At 38.8% G+C, this 17122-nt stretch overlaps 1 long non-coding RNA gene across 1 annotated transcript in view; it reads right to left on the bottom strand.

The window, feature by feature from the left end:
• The window catches only part of LOC308608267, a 278999-nt gene extending 262379 nt beyond the window's left edge, over positions 1–16620 (bottom strand). Inside the window, exon 1 of the long non-coding RNA XR_014014121.1 lies at positions 16487–16620. This is a non-coding gene — a long non-coding RNA (uncharacterized lncRNA). The remainder of the gene's footprint in view (positions 1–16486) is intronic.
• Positions 16621–17122: the final 502 nt, after the last annotated feature.

Raw genomic sequence — 17122 nt, 5'->3', positions numbered from 1 at the left:
CAATGCTAAGTTCACTGTTTCAGCTTTGGGTGTGAAGTATTTCACCCTATTTGTGATGGCAGGTCTACATCTGTGCTGTAACCTATTCTTAGAGCCAAGTAAGCAGAACTGGATTTCACACATGGACAGCCTTTGTCTGTCTGGATGTCAGACGATTGCTCCAAACACGAAATGCGATAAACTCCATACACGTGGCTTACATGTTAGTCTGTGAGTATGAGCGTTCCACGTGGGTTATGCGAGGATTGGTTAGTGATCTTGCAAAGAAGATAGGCTTCATTATGATATGGAAATTGACAATACTCAGAGCACAGGAAGAGTTGGCAGCCCTGAGCATGATAGTGGAAAGCCCCAGGAGGGGACTATAACCCAGAGTTTACTGTGAAGACATGGTGGCCATCAGCATTTGAGTCGTCAGGTTGCAAACTCTGCTGGTTGCTTATCCCCAACATTTGCTTTTGTACAGCAGTTCTGACAGTTGCACTGCTCACAGCAAACTGCCACTGTCATTTGTTCTGCTTCAGTGCCACTCGACTGTCACAGCCTGTCATGAGGCAAGAAAGCTCCGAACCTAACGCCACCCGACAGGGTTTAATCATTCCTGTTACTCCTGTTGCCTGCACAGGCCACCCTGAAACACACAGCATGCAACTCGACTCTTCCTACAGCACTTGTTTCATAGGCTTCCACTGTTTTGTTTTGTTTTTTAAAGAGAGTGATGAGCTATATTCTTTTGATTAAAAAACATCAGAGAATTTTATGTATTTGCTGAAGAAATAATACTGAAACGTATCAATTAGGAACCAAACCCCAATGAAACTGCAGCTGGCTTTCCCTCTCCCTCCTCAGGCGGTAGCTGCTTTGCTCCTCACTTATTCTGCCGGAAAGAAGAGAGGGAAGATGTCTTTTGTTTCACCGGGAGAACTGGGCAGAAGAGAACTAGTTATTTATTTATTTATTTATTTATTTACTTTGGATGAGGACCATTTTTATAGTCTTTATTGAATTTGTTACAATATTGCTGCTGCTGTAATGTGTTGGCTTTTTGGCCCCGAGGCATGTGGGATCTTAGCTCCCCGACCAGGGATCGAACATGTACCCTCTGCATGTGAAGGCTAAGTCCTAACCACCGAACTGCCAGGGAAGTCCCCAAAGAACGGGTTATTTCTTTGACTAGAGAAAGCATATGGGGAAAGACATTAGCAACTTCTTTTTCCAGCCTCCCTTCATTTGGGAGAGCTTTATACCCACCGACTCACTTTTCCTGATCTGTGAAATAAGAGGGGCTCCTTGCCTTGGTCGAGGGCCAACTCCTCTTGCACAGAGGCACCCACTGCGGCGTAGCTAGATATGTGGCGTGTCATCATGTATTTCCCAAGGAAGGTCTCAACTGCAGCTGATGGGGCGATAGACACCAGAGATGGTTTGTATGCTTTTTGCTCATTCAAATAAGAGCCTGCCCTCAGGGGCAATATTGCTCCACCACAAAGGAGAGAAATCCAGCCATTCTTGTCAACACTCCTAGTATCAAACTCATCAAGACCCATCAAACCTGAACGGACCACGTGCTATCAGATACTGTAGTCTATCCTCACAACAGTCCTCAGAGGACGGGTGGGGCAGGGGAGCAGCACCGCAAAGGATAAAGCGACAGAGTTTTATGCATTGATGTCACTTGGCCACACATGCCGAGTAGCAGTATCCCTTTTGGAATACACGTTTGGGTTAAAAGTTGCTGGATTTTGGCCAAATACACTGATAATGAATATAAATATTTGGTCTGATTTCTGCATGGCCACTTCAACGTTTTATGTTTAGATTCAAGCCATCCAGCGTAGTGTGTGCATTCAAATTTTTTTAATTGGCTGAAAAACTTCTTAGTATTCAATGAGATGATTTATGGATGACTAGAACAATCGGAGTTCATTTCCTAGAATCATGTTATACTGGGAAAATCATTTCTTTCTTTCTTTTTTTTTTTTTTTTGCGGTACGTGGGCCTCTCATCGCTGTGGCCTCTCCCGTTGCGGAGCACAGGCTCCGGACGTGCAGGCCCAGCGGCCACGGCTCACGGGCCCAGCCGCTCCGCAGCATGTGGGACCTTCCCGGACCGGGGCACAAACCCGTGTCCCCTGCATCGGCAGGCGGACTCTCAACCACTGCGCCACCAGGGAAGCCCGAAAATCATTTCTTTATTTATATTTTATTGAGTAAAAATAAGGAAGGCTATAAAGAAGGAAAGAATCTTCATGAAACTAATACTTTCAAAACCTTTAAAAAGGTCACAATAAAACTAATGAGCTGAATATAGATAACTGAACTGTGAAGACCTAGGTATTAGATTACTAGGATCTGGTTTTCTTCCTTTTAATTAGCACCAGAATCAAAAGCCATGAACAAAACCTGGTGTCTGGGATGTGGGAAAGGCCAAGGACATCATTGCCCTAATTTACTGGCACACGACAATAGAATTGTCCACACAACTGCCACTGAGCTGCACCTGAAATCTGAGGCGGGAGAAACTGGGACGCGCTCACTGGCCACCAGAAGACACCCAGGTTTGCCCCTGAGAGCTGACTTTCTAAAATCTAACAAAACACACAACCTTGACGATGCCTTTGGAAACGTAACAAAAAATCAAGGGTAGGGCAACCCCTGGGCTCATCTACATTAACATCTCAGTTTTCTGGGGGCTGCAGGTAAGATTAATGAAAGCTCTTGGCCAGTAATGGGATAGAAATGTCAGCCACAGGTTGCTATGGGACAATTAGCAACTCCTTACAGCTGTCCAGTTTTGAAATGAAAACCATGGCAGTGATCATGTTTGCCTGCCACCCATGGTCCTCCAGAATCTGTTTCTGCCTACATTTCCACCTTTACTCCAGCCGTCTCCCAATCGCAAGCCTCATGTTCTACCCACTCGGGAGACTGGCTTGGTAATTATTAGACTTTTGATAAATTCCCATCGCTATTCCTTTGTTAATGCCACTTCCTTTCACAATGCCCTTCCCTTCTTTATCACTTGAAATGTTATTCATCTTTTGATGGTAGATTTCACAACCTTTCTTATCCATGAAACGTTTTCTCATTTCTCCACTCGAGTATATTCTCTCTCTACTGAACTTTCTAAAGCTTGGTATTTGTATTTTTCTTACAAAACTGGGTTACTTTGCATGGGTTTTCTCTCTATTGTACTGATATTATAGCAATTGGAGAGCAAGATTGTATGATTTTATACGTGTGTGTGTGCATATCTATATACACACACATATACAAATCCCTGAGAATATAGAACACAGTAAAGGCAAGTGGTAGGCATTCAATAAATAATAACATAATGTTGTCATCCCTTGTATTTTGTTAAAACTAGAACAGATAACTTCAACTTTGCTTGTGTCTAATATGCTCTTGTGATTGTTGGTCTGGTGACTATCTTGAAGAATAGCGATTAGTAAACTGACTTATAGCTTCAAAGATAGCTTCAACATCTGCCAACATAACTACGTCTATAAAAAATGTTTTACAAGGAATATGCTTGTCAATTTTATATGGTTGCTTCCTTTCCCCACATCGTTTCACTGCATAAATGAATCAAGCCTCATTAAACCCCCAAATTCCGTTAACTGAAGAGCATTCCCTGGTGTTGCCTGCTGGCCGAGGAGCCCCAGTCCAACATTTGATGAGCATGTACATAACACAGCACCTCCTTGGTCCCTCGTGATGGTGTGACATGCAAGGGCATCTCTAAACCTCTCTGCCATCTGCTTGTTCAAGGTCAAAAACAAAATTCCATGAAAATAATAACTAGCACCTAAAGCAGTTCTTTCTGGGACCTGAAATGGTGGAAAATGCCACTCATAGGACCCACAGTATCATCTCAACGGTGGCTCTTTGCTGTCGATTGCACGGGAAGTCGGTCTGAGTCATCGACAGGTGGTCTTGCAGGTAAGAAAAATGGCTTCAGCCCAAGCACCAACCAGCACACATATTTTTATATACTGAACTCAGGATAAATCCATCTTTTTTCTCATTTTTGTAAAACAACTGTGGGTATTATCCAAAAATAGCTGACTGTTAACTAGACAACTAGCCAGATCTATAACGCTCCATGTGGACTGTGGCTGTTGCGTCTCCATCTGTACAGCCTGCTGCCTGCCTGTTTTGAATTACGGAGAGCTGGGAGGGGAATCCAAGAGAGGATTCAATGGCAGAGGTTGCCTCTGCTCTCGCCTGCTTGGGGGAGATATTTTTCTCTTTTATGCTTTGATAGTGTGGCTGATTATAGACGGTTCCAACCCCTCTCCTCACCTTCAAAGTATTCCTGTGTGAAGAACCCCTGACCTAGAGCTCGTGGAGGACCAGCTGCACGTGTGATTACCTTCAGGTGTCCTAATGCTAGTTGTACACAAGCATTTCAGTGCTTTCTTGTCTTTTGTGTCTTGCTTTCTTACACTTCAAAACTTGGGCATTCTTATTTCCTTCAAACAAATGTATAACATTTAATAAGCAGGGAAATGCACTTACAGATGAACCGTGACCACACACTTCCACGTCAGATGTTAGTTTTCAGCTCTGAACTCTCGATCTCTATCGTGTGAGTGGCAGCAGGTAAAGGGTTTAAACTCTTTCCAGCAGATGGAATAAGTCTTGTCAGTTGTTACCTTGCCACTGAGCTATTTTTCATTTCTTTTTTTTTTCAGTACTCTTTTTTTCTTGGTTATATATTACTTGCTATGATTTTTTAAAAGATATAATTTTTAAAATATATTTTGGAAGCAAAAAGAGAAATTTCTAGCAACTGTTGTCTCTATTTTTTTCTTAATTTTACTCTCTGTTCTGGGCTGTCTATGGAGCAGGGGTTTGAGAAAATAAAACTGGGGTGTGGTGTTCATCATTTTCACGCCTAATAATAAAATGATACCACTGTAGTTTGAGATAATAAGTATTATTTTCTCTATTTTGGTCTTGATTGGTACCTACATTCCACTTTTAATCCAAATGTAGTAACAAGGAATTCAACAGCTTCTATGATGAATGACCTTGTCAGAAATGAGGACTCATGTCTGCTGAGCTGCTACAGTGGAGTGAATCATACTTGGGTACAGCCCGAGGTTGGGAATATCAAAACCAACTGCCTAAATAGGAGAAAAATGAGGAATGTGAGTCCAGGCTGCTGCTTTTAAGTCAAAGACCATAAAAATAGCAACTTTGGTGAAGAAAATTAAAACAAAAAGCAGGCAAAGGGTGTTAGGAATGAGATAGGAGTCAAGTTGATGGATTCAAAAAAACACATAGATACACCTAAAGAGACAGGCTCACGCATGTGCAAAAATGTTATGATACTGGCTCTGGGTCTTCTTTTCTACCTGTGCTTTATTTACAGGTCAGCATTTTTTCCCCCAAAAGATCATGACAGAAGGACTCCATCAAAACTCTCAACCCCACTCCAACACACAGACAGTTTAATCTAATGGAAGGAAACTAAACTTGGGTGAAGGAGAAAGCAGGTTCCTGCTCCACGGCTACGATACTGGGGTCTTTCTGCAGAATTGGCTGTTGATCTTTGGTGTGATAAGCCTGGTGCTCATGGTTGTTACTCCAGAGCTTTTACTCCTGCTGTTGCACTTTTGAAAATGTGTAATGGGTTCTGGAGCAGAAAGGAAGTTCATAACATATGAGGAGGAAGTTCTTAGAATGGGCAGTGGAAGAAATTTAAGAGTCCTGGATCACAGCCTGGGAAATGGCAGGGTTTTTTTAAGAAGAATTTTGTGATGATTAAATTCCATATTTAAAAAAGTATTCTGACTCAAGTTCTGCAGGAGACAATATGATTCACTGAAAATAATTTTGCTTTCAAATCATGGTCTTGAGTTAGAAGACTGGACCCACCTCTTCCTTACTGAGGATCTCTATAAACCCGCATTTCTTGATCTGGAAATTAGCACTTATCCTGCCGTATTATTATAAATATGGATAGAATGATGTTGAATCCCTGGCATCAACCTTCTCACAAAACTAGTGCTAATAATTTTTCCTAATAAACATAAACCTATAAAAAGCAATTTTTTTTTTTTTTTTTTTTGCGGTACGTGGGCCTCTCACTGTTGTGGTTTCTCCCGTTGTGGAGCACAGGATCCAGACGCGCAGGCTCAGCGGCCATGGCTCACGGGCCCAGCTGCTCTGGGGCACGTGGGACCCTCCCGGACCGGGGCACGAACCCGTGTCCCCTAGCATTGTCAGGCGGACTCCAAACCACTGCGCCACCAGGGAAGCCCCTAAAAAGCAATTTTTAATCTCCCTACTGAGTGATATGATCAGTTAACACTTATGCGTGGTGTCTATTTGAACAAGCTTGTAGACCCAAACAACAAACAACCAGTGAAATGATTATTTTCACAACTTATTACATTCTAAAATACCTTAAAGTAATTATGTCTCTGTAGAAGTAGACAGAGCTTAAATCAAGGACGTCCTAGTATAAAAGTTAAAACAAAGTAACTGATAATCCTTTTCTAAAAATGCATAGGTGTTTTTCATTTAGCGTCATCACATCTGGACTCTTGTTCCAAGCTAATAGTACAATGTCATATCATGGTCCTCTAAGAATAATTCTACGAGTTTCTGTTACACTTTCTAAAAATTACCCATCATGTGGGCTGTCCAACACTGACACAATAAACCTTGGAGAAGAAGTTAGAGACAGCTGTAGTCTTCCATACTAAGAATTTTGGAGTAGAATCCTATTGAGCTATAACTCCAGAAAAGGATCCATTGGAGCCACTGGGTAGAAAAGTCAATCCTGCCTAATTCAACTGAACAGAAACAAGAAAAAAAAAGTGCTAAAAATGGTTTTATTTAATTGTTGTGATAGACCCATGGACCTAATATAAGTGATAGAATGGGTAAAACCATTAAGTACTAAAGATAAATTTTCTTTGGCTTTCCCTACCTTTTTCATCATTTAAGACACATATTAGGTACCATTTATGACATGGTCCCTTCTTGCATAAAGAACTCATCATCCTCCCTTTTCTTTGGGTTCTTCTATCCCCTGACCATGAAACCTGTGTGTCTTCAAGCCACCTTCCAGGAGCTAAGGACCTGTCACAGTAACACCTAGCTCAAGTTTCAGGGCTGGAAACTTTCTCTTCTCATATCCATTAAAACATTTTTTTGGGGGTCTCATTTCCTCTCTGTTTTCTGTTATGGATGAAAGCAAATCCATAACCTAAATCTACTACTTTGGCAAACAGACAGAGTAATGGATTAATACCTGATAACTGGTTTCTGTGTCATTGACTTGGGAGAGATTTTATTTTAATAAGGGACTATTCAAGACCAAAACACTAATCTAGAGGTATAAATAATTAATGGTCTTATGATAAGACATTAAGAGATGTATTTTGGGCAGGTGGGTGTTTCTAGAGGCCCTTTAAAAATATTTTATACTTGATCTATGTATTAAGTTCTCTCTGGTTATCACACATCTAGAAAGAGGTCAAATTTGGTGATAAAATACATTAATTTTAAGGAGAACCTGAGACAAAATTAATGGTCTGAAGTTGAAATATATGACTTTTATCTTGCGATATTCACAAAAGAAGTCGAACTTGTCAACACCACAGCCATCTTAAAAGTATACAATATTGGCATTGAAAGCACAAAACTATAATAACTTTAAAAAGAAATCGTCTTTTGAAACACTGCTAGACAGAGTGCCCTGCAGATGAAAAGCAAGTAGACTTTCTCCTTGTTATAATCACATACTCTCCCTCAAACATTTCTCTTTTGAATGGGCAAAAATGAGTTTTCCTCTTTTAAAAAAAAGCAGTATTTCAAACAATGTGTTTTCTTGTGATAAGAGATCTGTTTTAATGTCTTTACAAAAGAGGACTTTCAAAATGATATGTTATGGAGGAAAGTGTTAGGATTACAAATCACACTGATTTTAAAAGGACCCAAAATTCTGTAAAATTGTTCCACCCTTTGCCAAGTTCTTTCAGGGAGATGCATGTTTTTCTGGAAGGTTTGTGGTAGAGTTATTTGTTAGTTAGCATTGCTTTGTGAAGAAAAAATAAAGCCTAAAAGGACCCCTCTTAGGGAAGAGATATGGGAACATATGTATATGTATAACTGATTCACTTTGTTATAAAGCAGAAAGTAACACACCACTGTAAAGCAATTATACTCCAATAAAGATGTTAAAAGAAAAGGACCCCTCTTAAAATTTCTCAAAACTTAGCTCCAACCATTTTCCCCTAATCATAGGGGGAAAAGTCAATGTATCATCTTCCTAGGAATCTCCTCTATATTAATACTGTTTAGAGAGTAATCCACTATGATGCCAACTTTGCTATATTTTCCTGCTATATTTTTCCCCCCAAATAAATGCTTTTCTTTAGCCTCTTGATCTTACAGCATTATAGTAGAGATCCTCTAACATAGAATTTAATAAATATATTCAACCTACATTTCTCGTTTTGCAAAGTTATTTGAAAAATATTTTAGAATTATTCTATAATGTTCTAGATTTAAATTACAGTGTAATAAGTTATGGGCGGTGTACGCAATGACATCTGGCCCTTGGCCTCTTGTCTAACAATACAGTAGACAAGAATTATTACTCCATAATTCACACCCTGTCATGTCTTATTGCTTAATTAAAGCACAACCTTCCTCTACATGACAAGCAATTGGACTGTTAACATTATAGATGATTATCCACCGTAGCATATTTTATTTTTACAACTTACTCTTTTCATGAAATGAGGATGCCTACTTCAGGTACACCTACCTCTGAAAACATGAAAAACCTGTTTCTTTACTTACCTTCTGGCTCTTGTACAAACTGCCACTAACAAAAACATGGGCAAAATATTAGATGTTACAAATTAGTAATTTAAATAGTGAAATAACAGCCTGATATCTATCAAGCAAATAAATGAATGAGTTTGATAGCCTCTGAGTGTAATAGTTGCTTTTCTCTGTTCTTCTCTTTCTCTGGCCGTGCTGCATGGCATGCGGGATCTTAGTTCTCTGACCAGCGATCGAACCCGTACCCCCTGCAGTGGAAGCGCAGAGCCCTAACCACTGGACCGCCAGGGAATTCCCTGTTCTTCTATTATTGATCAAGCAAACAATAGGGGTGATGCATATGTGCTTGTACTTGTAAAATATATAAATGCGTAGGGTCTATACAAGAAAACCTTAAAACTCTACTGAAGAACTCAGAAGAGAATAAGAAAATGACAAAGGTTAGTAATCATGTGAATAAGGATATTGTATAGTGCAAAGGTATGGATTTTCCTCAAATCTATGAATCTGACAGTAATTCAATAAAAATTTAAAAGTCAACAGGATTTTTTTACCTTGATAAAGTGATACTAAAATTTTTAGGTTAAAGGATAAGTATTCAAAAATTGCTAGAAGAATCCTTGAGGAGGAGCAATGAGCATCACCTGGTGATGTCCTACATCGTGTAACAAAATATATCCCAAATGGTACAATAATTAAAAGAGTTTGGTACTGGAGAAGATATGATAAGAAAGATCAATGCAAATCTGGAAATAAACACAAATGCATATAGAAATTTGGATTATGACATTAGTAATATTTGAAATAAAAGGGATAGAAACATTTGGTTAACTCTTTGAAGAAAAAATAAATAAATCTGGACCCCTATCTAATTCTTTACAGAAAATAAATCTCAAATGGGTCAAAATTTAAATATGAAAAATGGAACCATATAAATTCTAGAAGGTAAATTCATTTATAAGCTGACAAGATTTTTTTACACAGGATGCAAAATCCAGAAGACATAAAGAAGAGATTGAAAAAAAATAGCCAAGAATAGTATAACTAAAATCAAAATGCAAATGAAAATCTCAGAGAAGACATATTTAATATGTTTGAAAAAATAATGTTGCTAATTTAAAAAATATTCCAAACACAAGAAAGACGATTATCACAATAGAAAAATAGTCAAAAATTAGGAAAGCTATATTCTTTTTTAAAATTGAAGTAGCATTAGTTTATAACATTATCTAAGTTTCATGTGTACAATATTATATCAACGTCAATATCCTAGTTGTGATATTGCACTGCAAATCTTGAAAGATGTTACCTTTGGGGGAAACTGTGCAAAAGGTATAGGGGATTTCTCAGTATTATTTTTATAACTGCATGTGAATCTACAGTGGTCTCAAAATTAAGTTTAATTTTATAAAGGACATAAAAACTAGGAAAGACCATATATAGGAAGAGAAAATTTCTAATACCCAAGAAACACATGAAAATAGAATCGTTTTTAGTCCAAAGGCAAATACAAAGAAATATGATAACTAATGTTGGTGAGGATGAGGATGGTAAGGAAAGTAGCTCCCTCATTCACTGTTGACAGAACTAAAATTTGTCTAATCTTACTAGAAGACAATTAAGATATATATATATATATATATATATGTGTGTGTATATATATATATATACACACACACATATATATACACATATCTCCCGTAAGATGTTACAGAAAAACTTGAACGAACTTTTTGGCCAACCCTATATAATATATGCAAATTTTAAATAAATTCTCATGCCCTTTGACCCACTAATTCTAATTTACTTTGTGAATATAGCAGTGAAGATTTCTCAAATATAAGTATATACAGAGATATGTTACAACATTGTTGCTAATAGTGAAAAATGGGAAATAACTAAAGAGTATATCAATGGAGAAACGTTCTGACTAATGAATTTTGGCACGTTTGGGAGGGAGCAGCTGTTAAAAAGAATGAGGCAGATATCTGTGAGCCAAAATATATCAAAATTAAGGGGGAAAAAGCATCGTGCACGACAATGGTATAGATACTTCTTTTGTATAAGTAAAAAAATATTAGCCAATCATCCTATCTATCTCCTAGGTCAAAGGAGATCGATAGGATGGTGAAGAGGGGGGCAAATAGGTCAGTGTGTAGGGAAAGGCTCATGTGGCCTCCATCTTGGAAACCTCTGGGGCTTTGAGTAGGGATGGCGTGACCTCAGCTCCACCTGGCTGTCCCCCACCATGTCATCCCTTCTCTATGTGCTTTTCTCTACCCTGGTAGCACAGGGGCTGGGCAGTGAGCTTAGTGCCCGGAACTGTCCAGACAGTGATGAGCACATCAGAGACCCCTGAGCCTGTGAGTAGTTCTCTGGACCATTCCCTCCCTCGGCTTTGAGGATGGGAGGCCACCCAGACCCACCCCTGCTCTTACCTAGTGATATCTAAATAAGTAGAGGCACAGGTATAAATAAGTAGAACAAGGTAAGTAGATAAATAGCTGTACATAGGGAATGAATAGTCAAAGAGTACAACACTCCTATCTTTCCCTATTATTGCTTACAGACCACTGTCCACTCCCCCTCCTCAAATGCCCCGTCTTGGAATAGCACATCACTAGGTTATATCACACTTTAAAGCTACTCTTTACCAATCTCCCCCAGGCCCTCTGCGGCATTCCTTGGAAACTTTTTACCCGAGTTCATTCTCACTCTTTCTAACATTACTCCTGTCAAATTCCAGGTGATTTGGATATCCACATTGATCCTTGCAACAGCAAACCTAGCCTCTAGTCCTGAGCTCCAAAGTTCTTGTACTCTTTTTAACCTCCTTTACGTGGTCACAATATTGACTTTTTTCATCATAAGCGACTGAAATCTCCCCACTACCTCAATTCTAAACACCCCATTCTTTAGCACCGACCCCCTCCTCATTCCAGCTCATTCCCTAAAGGCCTGGAACTCCTTCTGCAGCGGTGCTTACAATCTTTTGATCCTAAGGCCGTTCCTCTGCCTCTCAGCCCCTCATTTCGTACCCAGTTTACATTCCACAACCTTATGCTGCAATCATCCCCTTGCAGACGCCGCCAACTCATTCACCCAGCTTGAGCTGCTTGATATTCCCTTGGCAAAACTCCAACCACTGTGCCACCGACTCTGCCTGCTCTGTACCTGCACTTGCACAACTGAGTATGGTGAATGAAAACCACGCAACCTTACACACTGGTCTTATCCTAAATCCCTGACCACTAACCTCCAGGGCACCTTCGTGCTTCTGGTTTCTCAGGTTATTTTCTCAGTCTACTCAGGCTCCCTTCCATCATGATTTCATACGCTCTCCTCCACCTTCAAACCTCCACCATCCTCAGTGCCAGCTGATGCCCTTGTTTCTAATGCATTAAAACAAAGCAGAGAAGCTAGAAGAGATCTTCCATAAGGTCTCTCCTCATCTGCCCACCTTTCTGCGTTTGCACTTGTTGATGCCAACTTCTCTTCGCTGGATGTCCCTCCACACTTGCCTGAAGCCTGATGCTCTCTCACTTACATACAAAGAACTCCAGCAGATCTTTCTTGCATCAGCAATTCCCCACCCCCATTGACTGAATCGCCCTTACCAAATATAAAACATACTGTTATTGTTATTATCTCAAAGGAAACAAAACTTTCTCCCCACTTCTAACTATAGAAACCATCTAATTTTTTTGTCTCTATTTATAGCAAGATTCCTTCAAAGAGTGATCTGTACAGATTACTTCTAATTTTTCTCTTCTCGTTCTCTTGAGCCAATGTCAGTTAGATTTTCTCTCCCACCACACCACAACTGACCTAACACTGCGAATCCAATCCAATCTTCAGGTTCCTCGATATAAGGACAACATTTACAAATAGCTTCCACATGGTTTCCAGGAAACCACCCTCTTCCGGTCTCCCCCCTCTTCATTGGGTAAGCCTCAGAATCCTGACTTCTTGACATTGGGGTGCTTGTGTCTAAGCCCTGGGTCCTCTTTTCTTCTCCACCCACAATGGCTCCTCTAGTGATTTCACCCCGTTGCGTGGCTTTAAATACCATCTATATGCTGAGAATTCCTATCTCCAACCAAGACCTAAACTACAGACTGTGGCTGTAGTTGACCTCACATCTCAGACCCAATCCATCACAAATTCTGTCAGTACCAGTTTCAGAATATACTTGGAATGGAAAACCACATATTGCCACTGCTTCCTCTACCTTCCTGGCTCCAGCCACCATCATCTCTTGCCTGGATGATTACAACAGTTTTCCAACTACTGTCCCTGTTTCTGCCCTTTCTCCTACTTAGTCTAGTATCAACATAGCAACCGGGGATGTCCTTTTAAAACATAAGTCAGGATCACCTTATCTCTCTGTTCAAAACCATCCAATATTCCACATCCCGAAAATACAAAATCTTTTAAAAGCTTCCCATGTTACATGGATTAGAAGCTAAAGCCTGTTAGTATCTCCAGCTCTGTGACTCTCCGATGCTCTTCCGCTCTCCTGCCCGTCCCAGCTCTCTTAGTTCCTTTGCACTACTTTCCTCCACCCAGGAGAGCTTCCCTCAAAGCCTTTGCACATGCTATTTCTCCTGCCTGGAGCTCTTTCCCAACTATCCACTGGGTTCCTTCTCTCCTCCTTCAAGTCTTTGCTTAAACATCACTTTCTCAATAAGACCTTCAAGTCATCCTTCCTTGTTTTACTTTTTCCATACTATTTACTTCTCTCTCTCTCTCTCTCTATCACACACACACACACACACACACAAAATCTTATTTATTCTGTTTCTCCCCACAAGAATGTAAGCCCCATGAAGGCCAGAATTTTTAAAAATTTGTTTTGCTACTGTTACATCCTAGCACCAAAAATAGTGCTTGATATGTAAGAAACGCTGAATAACTATTTGTTGAGTGAATGCATAAACGATAGGTAGATATTTAAAGGGATATGAATTTCTGTGGAAGAAAAATTATAACTAGTAATTATTTGAGGGGAAATAATTTTTTAAATGTACTTTTTTCCCCCTAATCATGTACATCATTAGTTTTTGTTATTTAAAATTACAAAAAAATGATATTAGCATGGATATTACAGGACGTTATAGGATATTTGTTGGTTTTTTCAACATGCTCCTGTTTTTTTTAAAAAAAGGTAACCAATTTTATTAATAAATCCTCAAGATCTTTAAAATTGTTATTAAAGTTACAAGCAAGAAATTAACCCAGAGATCAAACAGTAGAATAATGAATTGCCCAGCTAACTGAATAGTCCCACATCTAAAGAGTTATATAAATTCTAGATGAAGAAACAGTATAAGAAACCTTTCAGGTGATTGAAGCAAGTGACTAAAGCAGTAAGTATATGATAAGTGATCTGTTTCAAAGACCAGAGAAACATTTACCGAGGATTTTTGGACATTGCAATGGTAGAGGGTGACCAGCATGTCTTTTGCTATGTTCATCCATGTACTGGCTAGTAACAGTATGCTTGTGATGAGATGTAGGAATTGGAAACTTGGAACCGATGGTCCATGTTCAGAAACAGAACAGAGTAAGAACTGATTTGATTAGCTTGAGTGATAGGCTATTATGTTAATCGTTCCATTCCAGGCAGCGTGGCCCCAGACATCTCAGTGCTGACTGTGCTCCATCTCATAATAACTTATGACTTTCTGTCAGGCACCAGCACTTTGATTACCCAACATGTATGAAGACAAAAGCTGATACTAATTCAGGTACCTTTGAGCAATCTGAATCCAAAGGTATGTCCCACATCGTACGATGAAAGAATGTTGAGTTTTTGTTAACTGCATTAAAAATATGTGAATTCAAGTAGAATTTTCTGCCAGTTTATGAACATATGGTTACTCCTTCTACTAATAAATATTTCTATGGGTATGAGACTAATGAAGCACACAGTGATACTGCCTTTTCATCATTATTAAAGATATAAACTCTCAAGAGATATGAAGAGATTTAGGTCATTCCATGCATAATTTCAGACAAAGCCACTTCAACTACCAAACCTTGCTCAGTACATAATAGGTGGTGAAGGAATGTGGTCTGAACACATAATAACAGAAAATCAAAATAAACACTTAGGATTTTTGAGGGCCATGTTTCCTGCTCCTTCCACCTAAATAATTTTTTTAATAGATAATGCTCTATTACTTATATTTCCATGGCCTTGATACATTGTATTTGGGTCCGGCTAGCCACCCAATAATAAAAGGATCTAAGTAAAGAAGCTGTTCCATTTTTATTCCATTTCAGTCCTAGCGAGATAGTCTTGATGTTAAAAGCATTTTATATTTTTTACGAGATTATCAGCTCAAGATTTTCTGATCTCCCTCAATTTTTCTCCACTTCAGGTTTTCTCACAGGTAATAATAAAGCCATTTTGATAGAAATGTAGCCATCTTATGATTTTCTTTTTAAGTGGAGCGTCACATTTTTCACAATTTGAAACAGTAGGCACAGCAAAGTGCACTGCAGTGGAAAGAGAAAAAGTGTGAGAGCAACACGTTCCCCTGAATTTTCAGGAATCCAAAGTCTTAAAAGAATTCTTTTTGATTTTTGCTGCTAGGACATGGTAGTTCCCTAAATACTTCTGAATCTAACCCTGTTTCCTTCTATCACTTTCTTCTCTATTTTGGCCAGTACTGATTTTTTGGAATGTTTGGGTTCTGTATTTTACTTATTATTTCTAAAACTTACTGCAGTGCTTCTATTGTTTGGTATTTTTTTTCCTTTTGTTCTCACTATTTGCTTTTCCACTTCTATTCATTTTGATGTATAACCATTATGCTTAATAATTTCTCAATCTAGTTTTCTTTGTGGTCTTCATCCCTTTACTCTCACTTTTTAAAATTTTACATAGTAAAACTCAAGCTCTACTTGTCTTTTGTCCGAATAATACATATATTTTAATGATATATTTTAAGTAAATAATTTAATATCCCATATTATTCATATTTCCTTGACAAAAGTTGAAACACTGTGTTTTTCCATAATTTTTAAAACTGTTAAAAATCTGCGAATAAAACTTTCACTTATAAATGAAGACATCTAATATGGTGTAATCGTCTTCAATTTTAGCAAATAGCCCTGTGCTTGAATTTTATTTTAGACCATTAAACCACCTAGATTATAGCAAATGGTTTTTAGATTTTGTGAAAGTGAGAGCCTCAGAATACCTCTAAATTTCTTTCAGAATGAAATAAACATAAACGAAATATTTCAGTATGGTCTTTAGGTGTGTTTACAGTTAGGTACATTTCTGAAAACTAAACTCAAGGACTACGATTGGATCTAATTTCAAACAATCCCTCCATAGCATATGTGCTGGTTGCCATGCAACACAATTTAATACCAACAAATGATGTCAAGTGATTTTTGCATACTATAATTGGCCTGTAAGTTTTGCGGCTTGAACATTGCGAAGAGAAGGTGGTTATTTAAATTTCAATGGCTATGTTAAAATGCTACTTTTTAATAAAAAAAAACCCAACAACTATAACACAAAACCTACATCTTAAAACTGAAGAAAAGACCTGACTTCTGTGATAATAAATGTGCAACAGTCTGGAAAGTTTCTCTTTCACTCTTTGGGAAAGCAAAGAACATATTTCAGTAACTTTTTATGCTGGTCTACTCACCTAGCTTCTCTGATGAGCTGGCTGTAGGAAGCCTGGGTAGAGGCAGGGCTCAATTAGTGTAATTTATGTATCCTTGGACGTCAATCATTCCTGTTGAGAGGTGGGACTCGTAAGCTCTCAGTGCATTAATTAAGAGCTTATCTCAGCAGAGCCATCTTTCTACCTAAGGACCAAAAAGAAAGTTTTAATTAGATTTTTAAAAGCAAGTATGTCATCTATGAAAGCAAGTATAGTTCTTTAGTCAGTCTGTGAGGCCACAACTGGAAGAGAATATTACAAACCACACAAAGGGCACCTGTTTTCAATCATCTGTGATGTTAAAAGTAAGTGGGGAGCATCAATCTCCAACACTGGCTTCAGTCCTTGGACCATCACCTCATGTAAATAACTGAAGTTCTGACTATGTTGTTTCATTGCCAACATAATTATTGGACCCTTGTCTAATTATTGACGCAGAGCTGATGCTGATCAAGTGCAATTACAACGTTGAGGACAGACAGTATTTTTCTCTGATGGCTGACTTTTTGTTCCAGGCTAGCTTCTGACTGAATATGCAATGGGCAACACAATGCAAGTTCAGCAAAAGGGAGTGAGGGAACTTGCAGAACACATCAGTTTCATTGGCTCAGTGATGGA

The sequence above is a fragment of the Mesoplodon bidens genome (assembly GCF_964165515.1).
Source record: "Mesoplodon bidens genome assembly, chromosome: 20".
Taxonomy (NCBI): domain Eukaryota; kingdom Metazoa; phylum Chordata; class Mammalia; order Artiodactyla; family Ziphiidae; genus Mesoplodon; species Mesoplodon bidens.
Note: the sequence above shows the minus strand (reverse complement) of the source record. Positions and strands in the feature narration are given on the sequence as shown.